The 23,250-nt window shown below is 50.2% G+C and overlaps 1 protein-coding gene across 3 annotated transcripts in view; it reads right to left on the bottom strand.

Moving 5' to 3' along the window:
- Positions 1-23,250, bottom strand: part of zfhx3 (zinc finger homeobox 3) — a 124,622-nt gene that overhangs the window by 71,842 nt on the left and 29,530 nt on the right. For 2 of the 3 annotated variants that reach the window (XM_062961776.1, XM_062961777.1), the window contains exon 1: positions 13,322-13,991. The gene's annotated coding sequence lies outside the window, so the exon portion shown is untranslated. Of the gene's footprint in view, positions 1-13,321; positions 13,992-21,662; positions 21,986-23,250 lie in introns of those variants that run through there. The other variant, XM_008120614.3, reaches the window with a different exon arrangement.

The raw sequence follows: 23,250 nt of genomic DNA, 5'->3' as shown, positions 1-23,250 counted from the left end.
GTACCTCAACCTTTGTTCCATTCACTCCTGTAGAAGATTTGCATTTCCAAAGTGGGGACAGCAACAGAGACGGAAGGAACAGTGTGGCCACACAAGACCGTGAGCCCCCAATGCAGCAGAGGCAAAGAGAGGCCCACCGTCCAAGAACCTCCTGAGAGCCTCTGCCGCCCTGCATGATACAAAGGCCTAAGAAACCCCCCCCCCCAACCCCCTCCATCCTCTTCCCCTCACCACGGAGACAGCAATCCTGAGCATATGAATTCCCCACCACCCCCATGGGAAGGAAAAGCTGTGATCTTGCTCAGGGTTACCATGGAGCTCAAACAGTCCTTTTCATTCATGGGGCTGCAGAAGCATGGAGAGCTTGCGGGGCAATTCACCAAGAGGCCTTGCAAGCGGCTGCGAGTTGGAGGAAGGAGCCCTGTCAGCATCTACAAGTGGGCTTCTCGCGAGGGAGCTCTCCGGTAGACGGCTGCCCTGGCACCGCCCTGGCCCTGTGCTCCCCTCTCCCACTCAGAGCACTAGGGCAACCAGGGCTGCCTGACACTAGGACAAAAGGGGCTGGCTCAATGACTTACATCCAAGAATCGTTTCAACTTGACCCTGGACACACCCGTCCATCCTTCGGGGCCTTCTGCCTTTTAAATGCAGATTTGAACTTTTCACCCTAGGTTGACAGCTGGTCCTCTTCTTCTTCTCCCAGCAGGGACCAGGCACCACTGGGCCATTCCCCCTTCAGTAAGGAAGAGGTGAGGGTTAGGGAAGCAGTGGCAGCAGCGGCTCAAAGGTGGCAAACCTGCACAAAGCACCAGAAGGCAGGATGACTCTGATGCCACCCAGAACCAGAATGTAGAGCTACCAAGGATGAGCCAGCAAGTGAGAAGCCACAGCCATCCACAGATGTCAAAACTTTTTCAAATTAATTTTATTCAACAAAAAAACAGACCTACAAACCTACAAACAACCCAATATATAAAACACTAGGCAAAATGCACTGCCAGAGGAACACACCTCCATCCACCAAAAACAAAACCAAACAAGTATCTTTAATATAAAAGAAACTACAACTAATACAACATAGTCTACATTCATTATCTTCATTACATCTGTCAATGCCTCTTGCCAAAGAACATATACTACACTTACAAGAGAAGTGTCTGCTATATGAGCTTCACTTTTCAACACCCATAAGATATCACTAATACCACCTTTTGACTATTAGTAGCACTCTTCCAATTAAAAAAAACAATTGTAAAAGCCTGTCCCCGTTTTTGGAGTAAAAAGTTAATATATTTTTTAAAAACATCAAAAATTTTCCAGAGTGGAAAGGCTGTTTGCAGCTGTGGGTAAAAAGTTCAGATACCAACCATTTACCAGTCATATCCATGCCACACACATCCCAATGACATGCAGATCAGCTACTCGCTGCCACCACCAGAGCCTCCCCAGGCCTGACACATTTCACTAAGTCCAATTCCAAGTAGCTAGCTTTCCACTTCTCCTCTTTTTGCTATGATGTGAAACCTATCGAAAGCAGGCAATACCACCACCAGGCACTGCAGGCCTCCTTACCAAAAAGGGAGGGGAGGGAAAGCCCCCCCCCCAAGAAGTGAGCATCTTCCCATGTACTCTGATCCCCCTGTCAGAGAAGCAAACCAGCTCCCGCCTGGGAATTAATGGGGGAAAGAAACTAAGTTGCTTAGGAATGCAGCAGGACAGGTCTGCCCTTCCAGGCCTCTTTTGTCTTTGAGGAGGGGAGGCAAGGAAATAAAATACTGGAGAGGAAGAAAACCAAGATTTCCTGCTGTCTGTCCCCTATGCCAGTGGGGGGAAGGGAGGGAAGGAGGGGAGGAAAGGTCTGTGGCCTGCCCTGCCCTCCTTGTATGCTGTCAAGGATAACGACCCCTCCCTACTGCCAGGATTAAGGAGGTGGCACATAGTTGATAGCCCATCCTTTAATCTCCAAATTTCTCCCTGCTTGCCTGGCTCCCAGCCAGAAGGGGGGGGGGGGGCACCCCAAGCACTGGGGGAGGGGGGGGTGCCATGCACAGCAACCCCAGGAGGCAGCAAGGCCTATGGGCTCTGCTGGTGCCAGCCCTGCTATGAGGCCTACAGCCATTTCCCTCAGACAAGCTTTCTCCAGTTGGGCCAAGTGTTCCGCACATCTGCCTCCTTGCCATGCATATGCTTGTGCTTACTCTCTCACACACATACAAATACACACACTCGCACTTAAGGCGTGGGGGCATGTTGGGCATTGATTAGCAGCGGCAGTACTCCCTCCTGATCCTGATCCAGGTCTGTCGCAGGCAGGGAAAGCCTGGCCCAGCCAGCTTCCAAGAGCAAAAACAAAGGCTTAAAGAAGGCTCTTCCTGACTCAGTCCCTACAAAAGAAAAAGTCTTTGCTGCAGGGCAGAGTGGGAGGAAGGGGAGGAAGGCTTCAAACTCCCTGGGCACCACAAGCCACCAGCGTCCAAACTCACAGGAGGGAGAAAGGAGGTCCAAGGCTGGCCAAAGTGGTGGCTCAGAACAAAGGGAAACAGATTTGCTAACACAAGCTAGGATATTAATAATAATGTATACTGCATGACAGTCCTCTCTGCAAAACGGAGCCAGGAGCAGGTTCTTCCTTTCAAAGAAGTCAAGTTGCAGTTGTCTCCCTCAGGCACCACTTGCCTACCCCCCCCCCCCCCCCAAACAGATATTTATTTATTTATTTATTTATTCCCGGTATTTCTACCCTGGGGGACTCAGGGCGGCTTACAAATTGGCAACTCAGTGCCATCACATCAACAATACAATACAAAAGGCATTAAAAACTAAAAACATTTAAAACATCATAAAAACCAATATACAATAATAAAACATTACCATGCACCAAGGTAATGTCCTTTCATTCACTAGAACTTGTTAATCCAGAATCTTAAAAACCGACTGTGTCAAGCTCTAAAGTTCATTCATTACACATACACCTCCAGCAAAATAGGTAGAGCAGGAAAGGAAAAAGAGGCTGGAGAGTCTGAATGCCATGTATGGAAACTAAACCAAAAACAAGAGTAGATCAGCCTTCAATCTGGAAACAGACTGCTACTATCAAGAACCATACAGGGAAAGCTCAAAACCTCAGCTTGGGGCATCTCTAGCAGGGCAAGGGCTGGGCCATCATCAAGTCCTGGGAGTCTCTCGCCTAGCTGCCCACTGGCATGGCAGCAGAATGCAGACTCCCTACCTCTCTGACACAAGCCTATCGTACGCTGACCATTTTCACTGTTAACAGCAGCAGGATCACCTTTTAAAGAGTTTGGAATACTGAGAAACCAACCCTTTTGCCCCAGCTGAAGAAAACAAAAGTGAAAACACTCATTAACCCAGCAGCAAGCTGTTAGCATTTGCATACACACGCAGTCACAAATCACCATTAATGACCCAGGATAAGCCCAGGCTGGGCACATATGGCAATCCACGTTGGGCAGAAGCTCTGGGTGGAAGGAGGCAGCAGGCTGTCTCCTTCAGGAGGAGGAGGGAGAGAGAGAAGCCCACCTTTGAGAAAGCGGAATGAAGCAGAGGAAGCAGAAGTGCCAGCCAGAAAAATGACAGCCCTTGGCAATGGAACTGCAGCCAGAGGCAAAGTGGCTAGGACGACAGGTAATTCAGACCCGCTGAACTCAGGAGAGCCGCAGCCCAATTGCTGCCTGGCTATTTGGGAAGGGGGACTGGCACAAATATCTGGCAGAGGTGTTTCTCCCAAAGGAACTGCCCAGACTCTTACCACTACCATGCTTCAAAGCACACTGGTCTGGAATGTCTGTCCATTGCCTGGAAAGAGAAGGGGCTCCTCTGGGCCAGGAGAGTCCACTGGCCTACTGATCCCCACATCACCAGTGCTGACTGCCCCCAACAGCTGTGAGACGGGACTCCATGGGAGCCTTCCTGGAAAGGCCAGGAATCAGACCGTGAACCAACAGTAGGCAAAGCCAGTTTCTGGTGAAGTTTTAGGCCCTCCTCAACCATTTCACACAGGTATCCCACCCTCCATTATGGAAAAATTCTAGATGCTCTTAGACTGCAATGTTGTCCAGGATTATTCCAAGGTCAAACATAAATAATTGTCTTCTTTAAGGACTGGAGGTACTATCAGTCAAACTTCTGTTTTCTTCAAATCAGAAGCAAAATCACCATCAGGTATATTTTACCTATGACTCTGAAATACAATCACAAAAACAACTCAAGTGTGTTTATTGTAGACACTGTTCTGAAATCAAGACACCCTTTTGCCAAACTGCTACCCCCCCCCCAACCCTGCTGCATCACTAGTTCTGTTCCCATGCACCCATTCCTCCCAAGGAAATCCAAAATGGTATACAATTATAACAAAAACACATTTAAGTTTAACTAGTTACATCTAAAATGTTTAGGCAAACCAATATGATTTTTGTGGTTAGCTAAAACTCCACAACATGAGGACAAATTGCTCTCCTCTAGAGAGAGGATGGCAGATGAGAGCGCATGTTGCATTACCATGAAAACACATGCTCAGTTCCATGCCTTGAGAGCAGACAAGAGAGCGCATTGTGCTTTGTCCTGAACCAGCGGAATCCCTTCAGCTAAGACTAAAAGGGCTTCTGCCCAAGGTCAGAGAGTTTGCCCAGCAGCACCTGAGGCTTGGCTAGGCATGGCTTGGGAGCGTGACTAGCTACGGTGGATTGCACACAGCTCTGCAGGGACGTCCCTGTGTCCTGCAGACCCCCAACCACATGAGAACAGAAACCCCCAGGACTAGTATTCCCCTTTAAAACAAGCAGCAGGGCTTTCTCTTTTGCTCCCAAACAGGGCCTCTCTGTCGGCTGAAATAGGCATCCCACGGAATGGCCTCCGCAGGGAGGAGGCTTGGCACCAGCCCTGGCATCCTTTCACCACCAAGCAAAGAAATACCACACTTTACAAGACTGCTAGCTTCCAAAGTTTTGAATTCCTTTGAGCTGCTATTCATTTTTATTGATTAGAAGTTTTAATCCTCCCACATATTATTGATTCATTTATTTTGAAATGTTTTTCTCATTTGCAAGCCCTCTTGACAATGCCAACTGGCCACTGAAGGGACAGATATCAATCTTAAAAACAGACAAGATATATTCAAAGATGCCAGCAAGGCTTGAATGACTCCAACCCATTTGCTCCACGCATCCAGTGTAGCTGGAGATGGTGAAAAGTACTCTGTAATTCAGGACTGTCTCCAACAAGGTCCCTGCTCCATCCTCACCTAATGGGCATCAATGTGAGGCAGAAGCGCAGTGAGCCCTCTGCTGCATCCCAGCCCAGGTGCCATAACTAGCTCTGCCTTCCATGGATGGACCCGCGTGCCTTTACCTCCTTTTAGGGCACCATATCAGTCAGAGACTGCACAGCTAGTTTCCATTTTCAGGTATTTAGGTGTAATTCTTTAGCCACAGATTCCACAAAAGTGATAAATATTAGACATAAGGTATCATGACAACAAAATGTTCTACCCTTATGGCAAAATACACAGGATGAGTGACTCAACAGCAAATCTACCAAGATACAACAATGCATTCAACAGACAAGAGAACAGGGATTTGGGAAGGCGCAGGAGGAGCTGGAGTCTTCCCCCACATTTCTATATCTGGACCATTCCCTTTTCTAACTCATCTCTTCATTCCAATGGGATACAAATATGCCATTTTAAACATATTGGTTTCCTTGAAACCTGGGACCCAACTCTGGGTTTCAAAATATGAGTCAACTTCAGTGACATAGCAGCCACAATCCAAGCCAACCAGACTGAACTTATATCTTCTCCTACGGTCACTGCAGATGGCCATAAGAAAAATGGATCCAGAGAAACAAAAGGCTCTACTGCCAGGGAGATCTGAAAAATATGTCCTAACGATGCAATGAGAAATGTGTCTGGAAGAACCAAGTATGCCTCACATCCGTATCTCACACAACACACTCACTTTAAGCAAATAACTTAAAGTGTGCTCAGAAGACTGGCATATAATGCAAAATGTCTGTGGCAGAAGAGAAAGCTAGGCTGAAATTTACAGAACAAAACTAGAAGACAAACATCAAGTTTTCTCTTTAGGAAAGCAAACAAAGACCAGTGCAAATGTCCAGAGCAGGGGAAGCCTGGCCTGGCAGAGTCTCAGTTCAGCGTCTGCTCACAAACAAACCCAACATGAGTCAGCAGCAGCAGGAGGATGCAACTGCAAAAGCTGCTAATGTGATTTTAGCATGCATTAATGGAACCATTACCGAAACCTCTATCAGTCTGGCTTCAGGCCTAGACCCAGCACAGGAGCGAGCAGCTTGGGTTGCCTTGGCTGATGGCTTGCTTGGGAAGAGATGGGAAACTGCTGTCCCTGTTGACACCCTTGACCTCTCAGCATTTTCAGTACCCCTGATCATGAGATAGGTCTGGAACAGGTCAGAGGTTCAATTGGTCTGGAGTCTCAGTTTTAGGGGAAAGGCAGCATAAAGAACGTCACCTCCCCTTCACATTCATTATCACTGGAGGTACTGGACTAAAGAAGTTCTCTTCTCACCTTCAGCATTCTTATTCAAGAATAGCAACCACTGGACCAGGGCCTGAAGGAAGTAGGAGTCGGTGACTAAACTAAAGTGACATCTCAACATGACGGCCTGTTTTGATGATGTCACACCTCTCCAATAGAGCAGAGAATTTATGCTGCCTTTCCCCTAAAAATGAGACTCCAGACCAATCAAACCTCTGAGCTATTCCAGGCGTATCTCATGATCAGGCATGTTCCTGGATTCAAAACTGTCATCAGAAGGGCCTCAATGCCCTTGATGGCAAAGGGTGATCCTGGACCAGGAAAACTCAGACACAGAAGCCAAGACGCCGATCAGCTTCCAGTTGGATTACTCCAATATACTCTATTTGGTACTTCCCTTGAAGATGCTTTCAGTGATGCTGTTTGACTGCTGATGGTGGTTGAAAGAGGACAGTGTTTACACTTGTTCTAAAATTTGTGGTCATTCGGTGAATCCCTGAGCCCAATGCCCAGAATTTTAAAAGACTTCAAAATCCAAAATGGTCCACATGGGTGGTTCACACGCCCAATTGCATTCGAACAACACACAGAACCAAGACAGATGGCCCCTGAACACTCTTTTCTACCACCACACAACGGCTAAGCAGCCACAGGTCCAGGCACACAGATTGTTTTCCAAAATGTGTACCACTACACTTAATAACAAAACAATGTACAACACAGAACAGTCTAATCCATTGAACAACCTAATTGCTCAATATAAAATATACACTGAAAACACAGCCAAACCCCAGGAGCACACAGGACTTAAGCTAATGTGAGTGCCCAGAAACACAAATGACACAGAGGTCACTATCTATGGAGAATGATATAAATGGAAAAGGCTGGGGCAAAATCAAGAGCCCAAGGAAGTAGAACCTGCAGCTGGGTGCAGAGCCCTGGCCACCTCCAAAAAGGCTGGTTTGTAGTGGGTTGGAGATATATGTGAAAGGTCTCACGACAAATCGGAGGTGAGTGTCTTGGGTGCTTCTTCCATCTTGTGGCCCACCCAACCTTGCCCTTGGGAGGTCTTCCTGAACTACACACTGACTCTCCCAAGAGCTTCATGCAAATTGCATCAGGCTCCCAATTTGCCTGCCAGCATGCTTTCTTTTAAAGCAGGAGGAGGGGGGAAGAGGAGAAAATCACATTAGATGTCAACAAAGCAGAAGGTTAATTTGAAGCTCCCAGCCTTGCTGCTGCTCTCCTGCTTGCCTCTCAGCACCCGCTCTCCTTTCTGTGCAAAGCCTGACATCTACAGTTCTGTCTGGCTCAGTCAGGGGCTACATACAATGGTAGCAGTGGGCACAACAGTCAGAGGCTCCTTTGCATGTGCCCACCCAGATGGTGGTGGCTGGGCTCGGTTGGGGCACCTGCTTGCAGGGTGGCAATTGCTTTTGCTCCCACTCAGCTCCTGGGAACCTCTTCTATTCACCTCCCTCAACGAAGAAAGCCAGCCATGGTGCTCTGTGCATATAGACCAGACAGAAAAAGGAAGAGCTTTAAAAATGTTAAAAAAGGTCTATGCCTCTGATCCTACACCAAGTGGCTCCCTGCTCAATGTGCCCTGACAATAAGCCTCCACAGAAGCTTCCCAACCAGACAGACCCCCACTCCACCCCCCAGAGCAAAAACAGCAGAATTTGGTCCTCAAATCTAGTCATCAGGAGTTTGCGGAGAAGGCCGGGGTCTGAGGGCCCTGTTTAGAATACGCTTCCCACTCTACCCCTGCTGTGGCTCTCCTTTCCCCACAGTCCCAGATCAGCAGAGAATGGCACTGCCGTCCCCTCTATAAGCCGTCATTGCCTACCACCGGCCTCCTGCCATGCTCCTTTCAGCAACACCCATGGCACATTCTCCTCCATCCACGTCCTTCTACCCTGACAGACTACTCTTTGCAGCGTGCATCTGTACCTTGGCAATGTGGTTGCTTCTCTTCAAAATTTATTCATTAAGACTATGAGCAATAATAACAATACAGGATCAATCACACGACACACTCAATACAATGATGCAATAATGCTCAACAAAGGGGAATAAGCAATGACTTGACAAAAAGAAAGAGTAGCAGTAAAGCATCTGTCTTCAGGAACAGGATGGCCCCCCAGATGTTCTCCCACAGTTGGTTCAGGATTTCAAAAAAGCAGCTGTTTTCCACCTTAAGCTGCAGAGGCAGATGCACGGCAGTCAATGGAGTCCTACCATCCCCTTCCCAGAGAGATTTTGAAAAAATGCTCCAGGTACCCTAGGGCAGCAAAAGAAAGGAGAGCATGCTGTGAAGCATGCTCCAACAGAACAAGATTATCTGGCCTGGGCTTGAATGACTGACCAGGTCACAGCAGGAACCATTTAGGGAAGGAGCAGTAGTCTAAGGGTCTATGGTTGTAAAAACTGCAGCGGGGGGGGGGGGGGGGGGGGGAGACTTTCATCTTAGAGAAAACCAACATTTAAATGGAAGAAATGAAGAAACGGCTTCCCAAAGGCAGCTGCCACGTCCAAGAGCCACATGTGCTCTTTACCCGCTCTAGAGTAGAAGCAGAGAGCCGGGGTTCATGTGAACCCAAATGGTGCTGCCTTCCTCTTTAGCAACAAGGAGTTTTTTGTAGCTTGATGACATGGCCAAACAGCAGATCAAAACCACAGATTACAGGGGGAACTTAGAAGCCAACCAGTCCAGTTTCCTGGTTCAAGAGCACATCCAGAGAACAGTCGACAGACATCGGGAGCTGTAGACCGTAGTAGTGGGGGCCTGCAAGGTGCCTTCCTGGCAAGCAGGTCCTCCGGCGACAACAGCCGTGGCCTGGCTTCTCTCCTAGAAAGCAGACCTCTCCAGCTCCAACAGTGGGGAAAAAAGAGGCCAGAGGAGACTATGTACTCACTGCACCAATTATTTATCCAATGATGCTCCTGAGTTTGCACTTCCGTTGTTCTTTTAGCTATGAGTTCAGTTGAAGAGGCAAGCACTTCACCCACAGATATCTTTTGTTGTGGAACTCCCAGCAAAGTGTCCCTGGGGTCGAGGCCTTGTTTCCACAGCAAATGCCACCAAGAACTCCTCTGACTCCTTGCTGATCTGGGCATGAAGGAAGGTCAGGCCACCCCTTTCCTTCCCGGTCGGCGACAAGGAGCCTCTGCTTTTCTTGGAAAGGTCCCTCGGCTGGTCTCTTCTCAAGCCATGCTTGCCCAGGGTTGTGGAACAACTTGCCCTATTTCAACCATAATGTTACTAACGTTATTATTTTTATTATTTAATTTATATTAATGCTATGTATATGCGTATATATGCACATAAACACGCAAACTTGAGCCTCATTTCCAAGATAGCTCATATTGTAAATCTATGGAAATGCAGGTATACCAACATTTGAAAAATTACCAAATCCAAAAAACTTCTGGCCCCAAGCGCTTCAGATAAGGGTGATTCAATCTGAATTATTTTATTGAATTTGCACCAGTTTTATTTCTGGGGGAGCTGAGCGTGCCTCTTCTTATCCTTATACTGCTGCTGCATTTTGTCTTTTTAAAAGGACATAAAAGCCTGGCTAATGCTGGGCACCCTCTGCGTAGGCACTCTTCCTGAAGGCACTCTTCCTGACGGCCAGTGGAATGAAGCCCACTCCGGCAATACACAATGCGCATATTTTCCAGACAGCCGCTCACAACGGCTCTGTCCAAACCACAATACGAGGCTGAAAAGAGGCTTCCTTGCAATTGTTTCACAAAAGTGCAGCATAAGTTGAGACATCAGGAATAAAGAGGATACTTCAAAAAGGCAGAAGAAGAGAGAGAAGCCCGTTTCCTGTGAGTCTGGAGGTTTCTCTTAATTTGCACTCAATGTGTTCAAAATAGCAGTGCTGCCCGACAGGTACCTGGAGTCATGCCCTGGCCCTAACAGAATTCACGGCACAAAGGGGAGCCACGGGAAAAGATTCCCGCCAGCAATCAGCCCAAAGGAAGCCTGACACCGAAAGAGACAGTCCACTGCTGCTTTGTTCGGGGAGCATTGTGAGAGCTGCTCCGGCCGTGGCACTCGTGCGACTGCCCGCTTTGTTGCCATTGTGAAATCAATGAGATCGAAATGTTCTTCCCAAGCTGTCTTCCCAAAAGAAGCACCAATTTGGGCTCAAGTTTGAGCAGAGCCCCCATACCAGAAAATCTCCCATAAGAATAATACAGCTGCCATGTTGTATTCCCAGTGCCAATCCCAAGACAACGGAGCAGGGGACACATGAACACAGAGGGGATTACTGCACTGAAAGAGACACTACCCAGCATTTCTAAATCAAGTTAGGACACAACTCTGTTCGTGCCTCTGTAATGCAACACATTCCTCATTTTAAAAAAATCTCAAATCTGGTGGCGGCGATGGCAGAGTTCAGTTGGGGCACCTGCTTGCTCCCGCTCAGCTCCTGGGAACCCCTTCCATTCACCTCCCTCAATGCAGAAGGCCAGCCATGGGGCTCTGTGTGTGTGTGTGCTTGTAGACCAGACAGAAAAAGGAAGTTTTAAAAAGGCTGTACAAAGGTCCCTGCCTTTGATCCTACACCAAGTGGCTCCCTCCTCAATGTGTCCTGACAATAAGCACAAGAAAGCGGCATCCACATGGAAGCCTCCTCCTCTTTGGCGAGGCTGAAAGGCACCTTAGCTCAGTTGCCAGGAACAAAAGGCGACTGCCATGGCAAGTGACCTGGGGCTTCCCCATCCAGCCAAATGTCAAGGCCACTTCACTTTCTGCTCAGCTACAGAAGAGCCCAGCAAACCTCCAAGCGGCTCTCTTTCGGCGGCGGCGGCAGCTTTTCCAACTGCCTGGTTCTACGGGTGGCGGCAGCACTGGCTTTTAAGAAACCAAAACAAAGCCTCCTTCTCCGCCTGCCTGCCTCCCCGGCATTTCCCCAGCATTTCTCCCTTTGCTGACCACAGAATGGGCTGAGCCTGTGAGTTGGCTTGGCTCTCTGAGGAAAAACGCAAGGAGAGGAGAGAACATGCACTCTGGTTCAACTACAAACAAGGAGCAGAAATGGAGAGAGAGTGTCTGTGTATTGGAGGGGGGGGGGAGCCCTGAAACACTTTCCTTCTTCTCACAGCGGGTGCTCCGCTAATGCCAGCTGCGGATTTGCAAGTGAATTGAAGTTGTCTTTAGAACTTTAAAAGGCGGAGGACAGAGAAGGGACAAGAGAGAAGGGCATGGAAGAGGAAGAGGGAAAGTGCAAGTGGAACTCAAGGCCTTCTGTCTCCCCCCCTCCCAGCACCAGAGCAGGCCACAGAGATCAGGGAATGGATCCAGGCTGGACCTTGCAATCACAGAGCCCCCACCCTCCAGATTAAAAGGCAGGGAGACACAGCACCCTGAGCCGGAAAGGAAGCAGCGGCCACAAACTAGAGACCCATTTAGAAGGGACCCGGAGCAAAATACACTTGCCAATAGTTCTCAGGAGCAAGCGACCTGCCTCCTCAACAAATGCTGACGTTCAGCCTGAGAAAACTACAGCCAGATGAGGCCACGCTTTGCAGACAGGGAGTCGAAAGGCCAGGACGGACCCTGTTGCCTTGCCACTGTGCCATCCCGGGTCCCCAAAGGCCCAGCTCAGTCGCCAGTTTTGATGGGAGCAGGCGGTCGGGCGGCTATGGCCGAGCTTCCCAGGCATCACTATTAATAAAAGCAACAACAGCAAGGGGAGGTCCGTGTCGGCCGATTGTTCCGTGTAGCACTTTTATACTCTTGCACTATGGTACTGTATGTATTGCTCTAGGCAATACAAACAACATGTTGAGAAGCAAGCAAGCAAAAAAAAAAAATAACAACAAGAAGCAGCGTGGCCACACAGGCCTCACTGTCACTGTTCTTTGACCAGGAAATCCAGACCACAGCTGCGGCCTCTCAGAAGCGCTGGCAGGGAGGGGGCTTCCTGGGAGAAAAGGGGCGCAGAGGACTGTCCCGCCAAAGACCCCCTGCCCAGAGGCCCAGACCCCCGCCACATGCAGAGCACCCAGAGCGCAGGGGCGGGCGGACAGGGGAGGCTACCACCAGGTCAGGGTCGGGTTGGCGGCGCCTTGGCCCTCCCAGCCCCAATCTTGGATGCTGCTGCTGCTGCTCCCGGGACTGTCAATCATTAACCAGGGCCAGGATTTCGCGATTTCCAGCGCGATAACATCTTGTGTAACTGCAAACCACCGCCCGCTGCCCACAGGGCTCCCAAGCGAAAGCGCCAGCAAGAGGAGGAGGAGGAGGATGTTGTGCGGGGCCCGGAGGGGAAACAGAGCGGGGCAGAGAGGAAGAGGGCAGCCCTTCCTTCCTGCCTTCCTTCTTTTCCCTCCCTCCCCTTGGCTCTCCTGCCCCGCTCGCCTGCCCGCCGGCAAGTTCGCTGGGTCCCGCAGATCCCGAATGGCTTTGCAGCCAGAGGCGGAAGGAAGGCAAACCGTACCCGGGAAGGAAAGAAGAGGAGGAAGGGAGAGAGAGGGGGAGGCCAAAGGGGAGCTGCGTCCGCCGCCCCGAGAGCCAGGGCCGGGCAGGGCAGGGCCTCTCGCCCCGTGGCCGGCCTCGCCCCCCCTCCCGAGCCCTTTCCCGCCCTATCGATTATGCAGATGGCCGGGCGATTCATCTGCCTGCCTGCCGGATCCCCTTCCGCCCTGGCCTCGCTCCCTGCGCCCTCCTGCTCCTGCCCCGGGGCTCCTGCGGGGGGGGGGGGGCAGCAGTGAGAGTTGCGAGGCGGGAGCCCCCCCCCCCCTCCCGATGCAAAGTTGCCACTTACGCGGCGGCGGCGCTGGCGGGCGTTGGCGTCCTCCTCGTCCTCCTCCTCGGCCCCTCCGGCGGCGGCGTTGGCGTTGTTGTCTTGGGCTGCGACTCCGGCGGCGAGGCGCTTAATCCCGGGGGGCGGCGGCGGGGAAGCCACAGATCCCATGAAGGCTGCGGGAACGGCGCGCTCCGAGGCGGCTTTGGCTTTGGCGGCTTCGGGACGAGGCGGAGGCGGGGAAGAGCCGAGGAGGAGCGGCGGCGGCGGTGGCCGGAGCCCTGGCGCCTCTCCCTCCTTCTCCTCCGCCGCCTCCTCCTCCTCCTCCGCTGCTGCTGCTGCCGGTGCTCCTGCCGCTACCGCCGCCGCCCAGGAGCAGCCGCGGCAGCAGCGGCATCGTCGGCGTGGCCGGGAGGGAGGAAGGGAGGGAGGGAGGGGAGGCGGGCGGGCGGCGGAGGCGAGGGCAGGGCTCCGGCGCGGTCCGGGTCCGGTCTCGGGCGTCTCGGGGCGGCCGGAGGAGGAGGAGGAAGCGCCGGCGCGCGGCTCTGCGACCGGGAGGGGAGCAAACTCTTTGGATCTTTATTCTGCTAATTAGTTTCCTGCAAAAAATGGCTGATTAGTGCAGTGCGCATGTGCCTCATTACCCAGGCACGACGGGAAGGGCTAATTAGCCACCTTCTGGATCAATAAGATTCAGCCCAGGCGGCGGCCGCGGAGGGAGGGAGGGGGGAGGAGGCGGGGAGGAAGCGCCGCCGCGAGGGAGGGGGAGGGGGAGGGAGAGGGGTTCGCAGCCCCCCCTCGCGCATTCCAGCGGCCTCCCGCTCCGCCCCGCCTCCCCCTTCCCTGCCTCCCTCCCTCCTTCCTCGCCTCCCTCCTCCTCCTCGGCCACGGGACCGGACTCTGGCGGCGGGAAGTTGCCGGGAAAGTTGCCGCTCGGCAAAAGGAGGCGGCGGAGACCAACTTGGCCGCGGCTCCGGTCCCGATCCCTGCCAGGAGGGAAGCCGAGAGGGGCCGGGAGCTTCGCCGGGAGCCCTGGCTTGGAACAGGCCTGAAAAGGAAGCGGCCGCCCGGCTCCAGGGAGGCTCGGGGTCCCGGCCTCCAGGAAGAGGGGCGACTTTTCAACCTCCTTGGGATCGCCTGCCTGCCTGCCTTCTTGCCTGGAGACGTCTTCTCCTGCTGGAAGACCCCTCCCTCAGCCAGGCCGGGCCAGGGAAAGTCGCAGGCTGGGCAGGCGACTCTCCCCGGGAGGCCTGCATCCTCTGCCTGGCGCTGCGGCCACTGCCACGGGGCGAGGGCCCATCGAGGCAACTCCCGAGCCCCCTCCTCCTGGCCCTGGGCCTTTCCCCCTGGAGGTGGGCGGCCGGGGCCGGAGGGGACCCGCGCTGGCTGAATGGCGCTTCGGAGGCTGATTGCACGGCCCCTCCGTCCTCCAAGGCCCTGGCCGTGTTTACACCTGGGGACCTTTTTCCTGGAAGCAGACCGGCAGGAAAGGAGGCGCATCCGCCGAAGAGACCCAAGGGGCCCGTTGCCAGCAGCGCTTCCCGGCTCAGAAGAGCTCGAGGGCCGCAGTCATCGGTGGGCAAGTAAACGCTTTCTTGAGACCGGGAAAAAGCTGGGCTGGGTGAAAGAGGGCCATTCCATTGCTCTTTTTGGGCAGGAAACTGTCTTAAACCTGCTCTGTCTTGAACATGAGCAGGAAGATTATTTGAACCTCGCATGCACATAAATGCTTACAGAACGGGGAGGTTACCATTCACTAGTAACGGTAGAGAATGGCCCGAGGTTGGGGAACTGGGAGGAAGGCCGATGCAGTCTGCCCTTGCCGAGGAAGGGCTTATGTTCCCAAAGACCATTCAAAACCAGTCCCAGGGCAATGATGGGCTGTAGCCTGTGTTTTTGCCGGCTGCATTGCTAAGAACGATCAAATACAAAGAGTTCAAGATGTCTCCCATATTCTTTTTTTGGAGCAGCAAGTCTATTAAATATTAATGTAAGGAAAGCGTTCTTTTAACCGGCTAACATTTTAATTCTTGTAAAAATGATCACTGATACAAATAGCTAGTCATTTGTTCCTGGGCAAAGAATATGCATAAGATGCTCTGGTTATTTCACACCGTTTGTGGGTTAAGGATCCTTGCTGTTTCCTTACTGTGTTGCTGTCAATTTCAATTTTATTCTAATAAATGTAGTGAATGATGCATCAGAGAAGGTTTGCACTTTGGTTCCAAAATTAAGGACAACAGAAATTTAATTTACACCTGAGTATAGAAGATGAAAGTGCCCCTATTTTGACTGTCCAAGATGTGATTTTTTTCCTTCCGGACAAAGGCGCCTTCCACACCACAACCTCAGGCGAAGAAAGGCCTCTTCTACATTGCTGAGCCTGGAACTTGCGGAGCGGGGCCTCCTCTTCGGCTGGAAGGATGGCTTGCACCCTGGGACTCCTGATATTCCCCTCGGCCCTGCTTCCACTCCCTTCTGGACAGGCAGCTTGGATCATTTGGGGACTGGCACGGAAACGCTTAATAGCCTTCATTAACCTGATGCCAGGCAGAATACCGAGACCAGATGTTGACAGCTGGAGGACTGCAGACACCAAGCTACACGTATGTACATCTCGCTCTCTGGAGCCTTTTGAAGCTTAGATCAAGGCTACCAGTTTCAGTACAAGTATGGAAAATAAGCATGCAACCCATTGGGAAGGCGTGAATCTTGAACAAATGTGGATGATATTCAGGCCCCCCCATTGGCAGGCAGATTCCCTACCGGGTGCTGGGCAAGGAGAAGGGGGTTCATGTGTCTCAGGAGTCTCTGGTGTTTTGCCTCAGGAGCCTGCCATTCCATGGGCTGCTCCGACATCAACATTTGCCCAATCTTCTTGGTGTGTGATATGCCTTCCTAGGCCGGGCTAGGTTTTGTGAAAGGCTGTGTCAGCACTGGACAGTTTGCCCTCCATTTTGCAGATGGTATGTGTGTGTGTGCGCGCATGTGTGTGTAAGAGGGAAGACCAGGCACGTTGTGACTCCAGCACCGTCTGTTTACTCCAGGCTTTCTGCTCTTTCTGCCTTGAAAAGCCAGGCCAGTGACCTGTGCATAAGGGCCTGCCAACACTGCACTCGGGCTCCCTTTGGCAGTTGCACCCCCAAGGAGCATTGCCAGCCTGCTTCCTTCTCCTACAAAGGCTGTTGTCCTTATTCGCTGAGCAGGATGGGGGGAATATCAAAGCGGCTAGGGCCCCTGCTCTGGGCTGAGAAAGCCTCGGCCCTGCAGCCCACCTCTCTAGCCTCACAATGTTTGCCTGAGCTAGACCTGAGGGGCAGGGGAGTGATAGGGAAGCATATGGACTGGGCCATTGATGGGCCAGGCTAAAATGTAGAGGTCCACCGCAAGTGCCCCGGCAGGCTCAGTCTTTCTTTCAGAAAAAAGAGAGGGGAGGCACTCCAGGGAACCCTGTGCTCATCATGATGCTGAAGCCAGAACATCTAAATGTTAAACAAGCCTTCTTCCTGTGTTTTACCGTACAGAGCTATGTTTGGCATCCTGGGCATCGGTTTCCATTCGGATTACCTTTAGAGGTTTGTGTTGCTTGGAAGGTTGCTCTGTAGCTTGCTTTTCTCGGTGAGACTAAGGTTGTAGGTCTTTTCTGCGACATCCTGACTTTGCTCTTCAGATTTCTTTGGGAAGACTAAAATTCAAAGCTTCGTGTTTATTTTAGCATATACGAAGCCACTCCTGGCAGGGGGCATGTGGTGTTATACTGAAAGAAATGTGATTCCCCATCCTTATTTTTCTGTTGGATAAACTGTACTTTTTCCCTGCTTACGGTGATAATTACCAAACGTCCAATTTGGGAACAGCTAGATTGTCCAATAGGCAAACTAATCTCAGCCATCCCATTGTACTCATCAAGCACCAGAATTTCAGGATATTTTCTAACAGGATAAACATGGGGCTTTGTGATCGTTCTGGTGAACTGTTAGAGTGACTCTCTATACCAAGCAAAGGGATTTCCTTTCCATCATTCCTTTGCCCAGTCCTGCCAGCATGCAGATCTCAACCTGTTAACATTGGTTTAACAAAGACTTTAAACGAACATTCAAATTCTGAGTGCATTTTTCAAAAAGTCCATAATAGCCTTTTCTGAACCATGAGGTCACGAAGAGTCGGAGACGACTAAATGACTGAGCAGCATAATAGCCATTGCATATGCTACAGCTATCATCCTAAGAAAAACAAACATTTCAGCTGCAGCCACAGAGGGGGAATTCATGGCATGTCAGGAGCAGAGAAGGGAAAAGATGCCCTTTTTTCAATGGTTCACACTTGGAATATGCCTCTTGGCAAAAGAGGAAGGGGACTTGAAAGGAGCTGGATGAAGAAGGACCAGCACAAATAGGGAAGGCATTCAGGAGGTGTATTACCAAAGTGATATCCTGTCCCAAGGTTTCAAAGGCCAGAACTGGCTGTTTGAATGCTGCCTAGAAATTGTCCGAGTTAATATCCCTGTGGCTAAAATCTGTGATAACCATAGCTACATTATGAAGAGCTTCCCCAGCAAAAGCAGTAGAGGCTTCCATGGTAGTCGATACAGAAAAGAAAAGGAAGCGGTGCAATGTCCCTGCTGAGTTTGGCAACGGAAGATACATAGCAGATGGGATATGCTCAGGCTAAACAATGTTTTTCATTCTAGGAGAAGCAGAAAGAGGAAAACACTCTTGATTTTCTCTTTTTAGGCCAGTTGTAGAGTCAAATGCAAATTCTTTCTGTTGTCCTTCTATGTGGGATAGTGTTTTAAACCAGTTACATTGACAAGGAATGCGTTTTTCTAATTTCTTTGTTCTGGTTGGTAATTGTAAAAAATTTCTTACCCCAAAGCCAGGCATTTGTAAGTGTGTATCTAATAAATTTGTATTTTGAAATACATCTTTTAGTCTTATTCTTTTAAATAAGCCATTATGGTTAGTATTTCAAATCAGGTTTGGTTTATAAAAAGCCACTTGCTACTTTTTAAAAAGCCAAACAATTCGTAGTACAGAGGGAAAAAAATTGCATGTACACTTGCCTAGCACAGAAAAGCTAGGACCCTCCACCGCACAGCGCTCTGATCTGGTACTTTCTATCCAGCCGAATGAGAAGCAAGCGGCAGCCTAGCCCCCACCTCTGCTCTCCATTGCCAGGGCTCCCTCCCTTTCTTGCTTTTCCCAAGAAAAGTTGTGCATTTTCTGTTGAAGTCTTGCTTTATACCCTCGGAATAAATACATGCCCTGAAATGTTGCCTTTCCTGCCTGTTAGCCTTTTCTGGGCCTTTGAAAGGCTCCCATCCTGAGCTCTTCCTAGTCTTAGTGGAAGAGGCTTTTGAGGCCTGGGGCTTTTCCTCATCCCTTCAACAAAAAGAGCTGGCTGTCTCAATAGGCAGCATCCCAGAAGCAATGAAACAACATCTGCCTCCTCCCTTTTGCCTGAAGGACTAAAAGACAAGGGCCTCTTGGGGACGTATCGAACAACTTGGTGGGAAAGGCAGTATTTCAGGACTCAAAGCAAGGTCCTGGTCCCAGGTAGCTGCTTCCCTTATTCCTTCCAAAAGATAGGCCCCTTTATCCTGTCTGAATTAGGATTGGGGTGGGGGAACAGGTCAGAGAGAGCTGCAGCCCTCACTGGCTGGGTTCCAAAGAGGTGGTCCTCTTGGTCGACCCAGATCAACCTGGGGCCTGCCTTCCTCAAAACTCCCAGGGCAAGGAGGCCAGCCTGCTCTGGAGGCTGCCTTCCTCTGTTTCTCAGCCGCCTGCAGCCAAGAGCATGAGAAGCAAGTCTGTGCCAGAGCCACAGGATTGGCTGAGCATCACGCGCAGGGCTCACTGAAAGGCTTGTTAAGGAAGCACCGCTGACCAGGCCCTCCAATTGCACAATGCCTGGGAAAAGAGGCGCCTCCCATGGCTTCCGGCAGGCAAGCGAAGGAGGGACAACATCTCTGTCGTCAGCCCTGGGGGCCAGCCAGGAGGCAGGACTTCTCTCCCGCACCTACCTACCTTCCTTCCTTCCTTCCTTTCCAGAAACCAAAATGAGTCCCCAGGCCTCCTGGTGTCTCTGGGAAGCCCTTGCACTTTCACCCAGTGACCAAGGCCACCGTCCCTCCAACAGGAAACCCAGAGGCCCAGGGAAGTAAAGCCTGGCCAATTGCTGCTGCTGCTGCCTTTGTAGGCAGAGGGGAGGGTTCTGGCATATTGCATTTCCACCTTGTAGCTGTTTGTTCTGCAGTGTGTTGGAGATGGAACATCGTTTGTTTGGGTGCTGTTTAAATGAAGCCTGCGCAAGGCGCATCCCCTCCAGTACAAGGCCCTTTGGGAGAAGAGTCCCAATCCAGAGCAATTGGGGCTAAAATGCCACAGCGCCTGAATTTATCACATTAATCCACTGTACCCCCTGAAACCATCTTCATTGCCTTGTTAAGATTTAAAATCCAAATATCCGTATTTGGATGAGTTGAATATAATGAGATCTGTCTTCACACCTTCTTCACAGGCTTTTCATAATTTTTCCCAAAGCATCTTGCTGGAGTGGAGTGAAGTCACAAAGTTCTTTCTCTGAGTAATATTCTGTTCTGCTTTTGACCTTGTGTATTCAAAGCCTACATGCAATAGATCTGCCACAAAATGTTAAGGAGGGGGGCCCTGGAATGCTATTCTCATGTCTCAGTGAAAGGAATCCTCCACCAGAGATGAAACTGAGCTGCCAGAGCCAGGGATCATCAGATAATTAAAATAAAGAGTACCAATTGTGGGCAGTGTCCCTTGGGAAGGGGGAGGAAGTCAGAGGATGAAACGAGCCCCCTCCCACAAGGAAATGAGTGCTGGATGGATCAAAGCATGGGGGGGGGGAGGCTGGCAGCTACTTGACAATCAGTGCTCATGTGCAAAGAAAGACCTCTTGGGAATTAAATGACTATGATGGCCTTGCAATATCCCCACATTTATTACCCACAAATGGAAAGGATAAGGTGCTTCAGCCTTCCAAGCCCATTACTACACAAGCCCCTTCCCATGAAATAAACCGTTCTAGGCAAACAGCTGGAAGCACCTTGGCTAAAAGCAAGGGTGGTCCCGGGGCAGAGTCCTGAAACACCCTGCTGGTCACTTCTCCCCAGAAACAAAAGCAACGCTGCCGCCTTTGGGTCAGTCAGCCAACCAATTCCAAATCCACCTTCTGCTGGGCTGCAGATTGTCATGGGTGGCAAACAAATGAAAGGCCAGCATGACCCAAAAATAGAGCTCCAATCAAGTCAACCTGAGGGTATCCACCACAGCACTGCACAATTGTCCTTGGGGAAAATCTTCCCCCTCATAGATTAGCATTCTCTTTGAAGAGGGAAACCTGGTTTACTCATGAATTGGTTAACCAGCTAAAATGCACGAGTAAACCAGGTTTTCTTTTAACCTGAAACATTTCAAGGGGGGGTGAATCCTTAACTCGCGGCCCTGGCTACAGGCTTGCTCACAGGGCACCCAACAACACCAAACAAAACCCAAAAATTGTGCGACTCCAACAAAATATGCATTAGAGGAAGCAAGGGAATATAAATACAAGATAGCAAGAGAGCAACACACATGAAGACCACAAAAGCTTCTAGATACTTGCTATGGTTGCTGACAAAATTGAACTGAAGGGCATATGGGAGATCTGCATCTTGAGTGTTGAGAGTCAAGGTCCCACCAAAGCACTTTGCTCAACTCTAGAACATCCCCACCCAAAGAAGCACAGAACCACTGCCCATGAGTCCCAACCACAAAGGAGCCCATAAAAGCCCATGCAAAGCAGGGCTGGAAACGACAGAGGATGGAGAGGGCAACTGGGAGGGACAGGGATCACTAGTTCAGCTGAAGGCAGAATTGTTCCACATCACTTGCCTGCATTCTCTCAGGGAAAGGGGCAAACACTGTGAACAACCTATTGCCTCTGTTAAGCTGCTAATTTTGACACCCCCACAAGGAATAAAGGAAGAGGAAGTGAGATTTATTTTGTTTGCAAACTTAAGTTTTGTTTTTGCTGAAGTTGACAAAGTAAGAAGGTTCTAAAGTTGTCATTTTGCTACTTGGTGCTTTCCTTTCCTTGCAGGAGGGCGGAGGTGAGGTTCAAGCAAGTGGCAGGACATGCCAGTCAAAGGTGGCAAGCTGAGCACCCAGGAAGCCAAAGCTGCAAGAGGGATACAAGAGAGCTGGCTCCTTGTACCCACAAACTGCTGAGCTTACTAAGCTTCTTTAAGCCATTTCTCTATAGCCTTTCTATAGAAATATACCACATGAGAAATATAGCAACACATCTTAAAACCAGTGGGAAGAAATAAAAATGGCACCACGGTGCTTCCTACCTGTTGATGTTCCTCAGAGACCTTCTGTTCCTCTCTAGGCTCTTTCTTTTCATATGACTTTAAGATCCAGGGAAGGTACACAGGGCCAATAGGACCGAATGGGCACAGAGGATTCTTTCTGCAAAATGGTTCTTTGGTGAATTTCAAGGGGAATTTTTCAGATGAGTCTCTTTACTGTGTCAAAGCATCTTTAGTTCTGGTAGAGGCTAATGCACCAAAGATGAAGAAATTGTTTCTGCATCCATTGTCCAGCTGACAAATGAAATGTGCCCTTAGTGACTGCACATCTCTCCAGGCAGGTCCTTGGTGAGAGTCGTCCCATCCTAGGAGGAGAAGGCAAGGCTGAGTTGGCTTGTCACCCCAACCCCCCAATTCCTCATGCCATGGCAGCACCCTCTGCCTTCCATCCCGAAGGAAGTCCACGCAGGCATCCTGCCAAATTGGACAATATAATGCCTACGTGTCACCTTGGTTACCAAAACATATGCGATATTTCAATTATCCCTCTAGACAAGTGAGGGTGGATGTCTTGGAGGGGTGTGGAGCTTGAGGACGAAGCCTTTTCCAGGCAAATGGAAGTAAAGACTTGCACTTGGGCCCAGCAGGACCCCTGCCTTGTGTGGGCACCCAGAAGGATAATACTGATGGGGTTGAAAAATGGGCTCATTTGTACTGCAAGTGTCTAGGAAGGAAGCAGCAGGAGGCAAAGGACTTCTTTGCTCAAAAACATGGTATCATTTGGAAAACAGACTAGCAGTTTGTGCCTATTCTATTTTTTTTTTCGTGTCAGGAGCAACTTGAGTTGCTTCTGGAGTGAGAGAATTGGCTGTCTGCAAGGACGTTGCCCAGGGGATGCCTGGATGTTTTTTGATGTTTTTACCATCCTTGTGGGAGGCTTCTCTCATGTCTCCGCATGGAGCTGGAGCTGATAGAGGGAGCTCATCCGCACTCTCCCCGGATGGAATTCGAACCTGGCAGATTTCAGGTCAGCAACCCAACCTTCAAGTCACTTAGTCCACTACGCCATCTGGGGGCTATTCTATGATAGAGGTATACAGTCAGAGGTTGTGGCCACAAGGATACAGACATGAGAAAATCCTGCCTAGTATTATCCCCTGGTTCAATTACTTGACTTCTCAGCCAGCAAAGCATCTGAAGGAAAGAGTCTTCAGAGCTTCGAGGTTGATGGACCTCTACAGGATTGGCAGCTAGGCCTGAGTAAGAGCAGCATCCCTGCGCCAATCAACCTGGCTGTTGCACTGGGGCCCTGAAGTCTCTTTTCACCACAAACCACACACTGCTCAGATAATCCAATGTAATAGTTTATTAAGCAGAATATAATAAAAGCTGGCTATTTGAAAAGCAAGCAAATATAAAAAAGGAATCCAAGTTCAAAGGGTTATCTCCATAAAAGCCAAAAGTCCAAAAATTCCTTTAGAGAATGTGTCTAATACTATTCCACTGAGATATGCAAAAATAAGGTTCATAAATCCAAGGCAGGCAAAACTATGCCTCACTAAACCAGAATGCAGGAACAACTTGAAAACTTAGTTACATGAATTCCAAGGCCCATGACACCGAGAGCTCT

This window comes from Anolis carolinensis, unplaced genomic scaffold (assembly GCF_035594765.1).
Source record: "Anolis carolinensis isolate JA03-04 unplaced genomic scaffold, rAnoCar3.1.pri scaffold_9, whole genome shotgun sequence".
Taxonomy (NCBI): Eukaryota; Metazoa; Chordata; class Lepidosauria; order Squamata; family Dactyloidae; genus Anolis; species Anolis carolinensis.
Note: the sequence above shows the minus strand (reverse complement) of the source record. Positions and strands in the feature narration are given on the sequence as shown.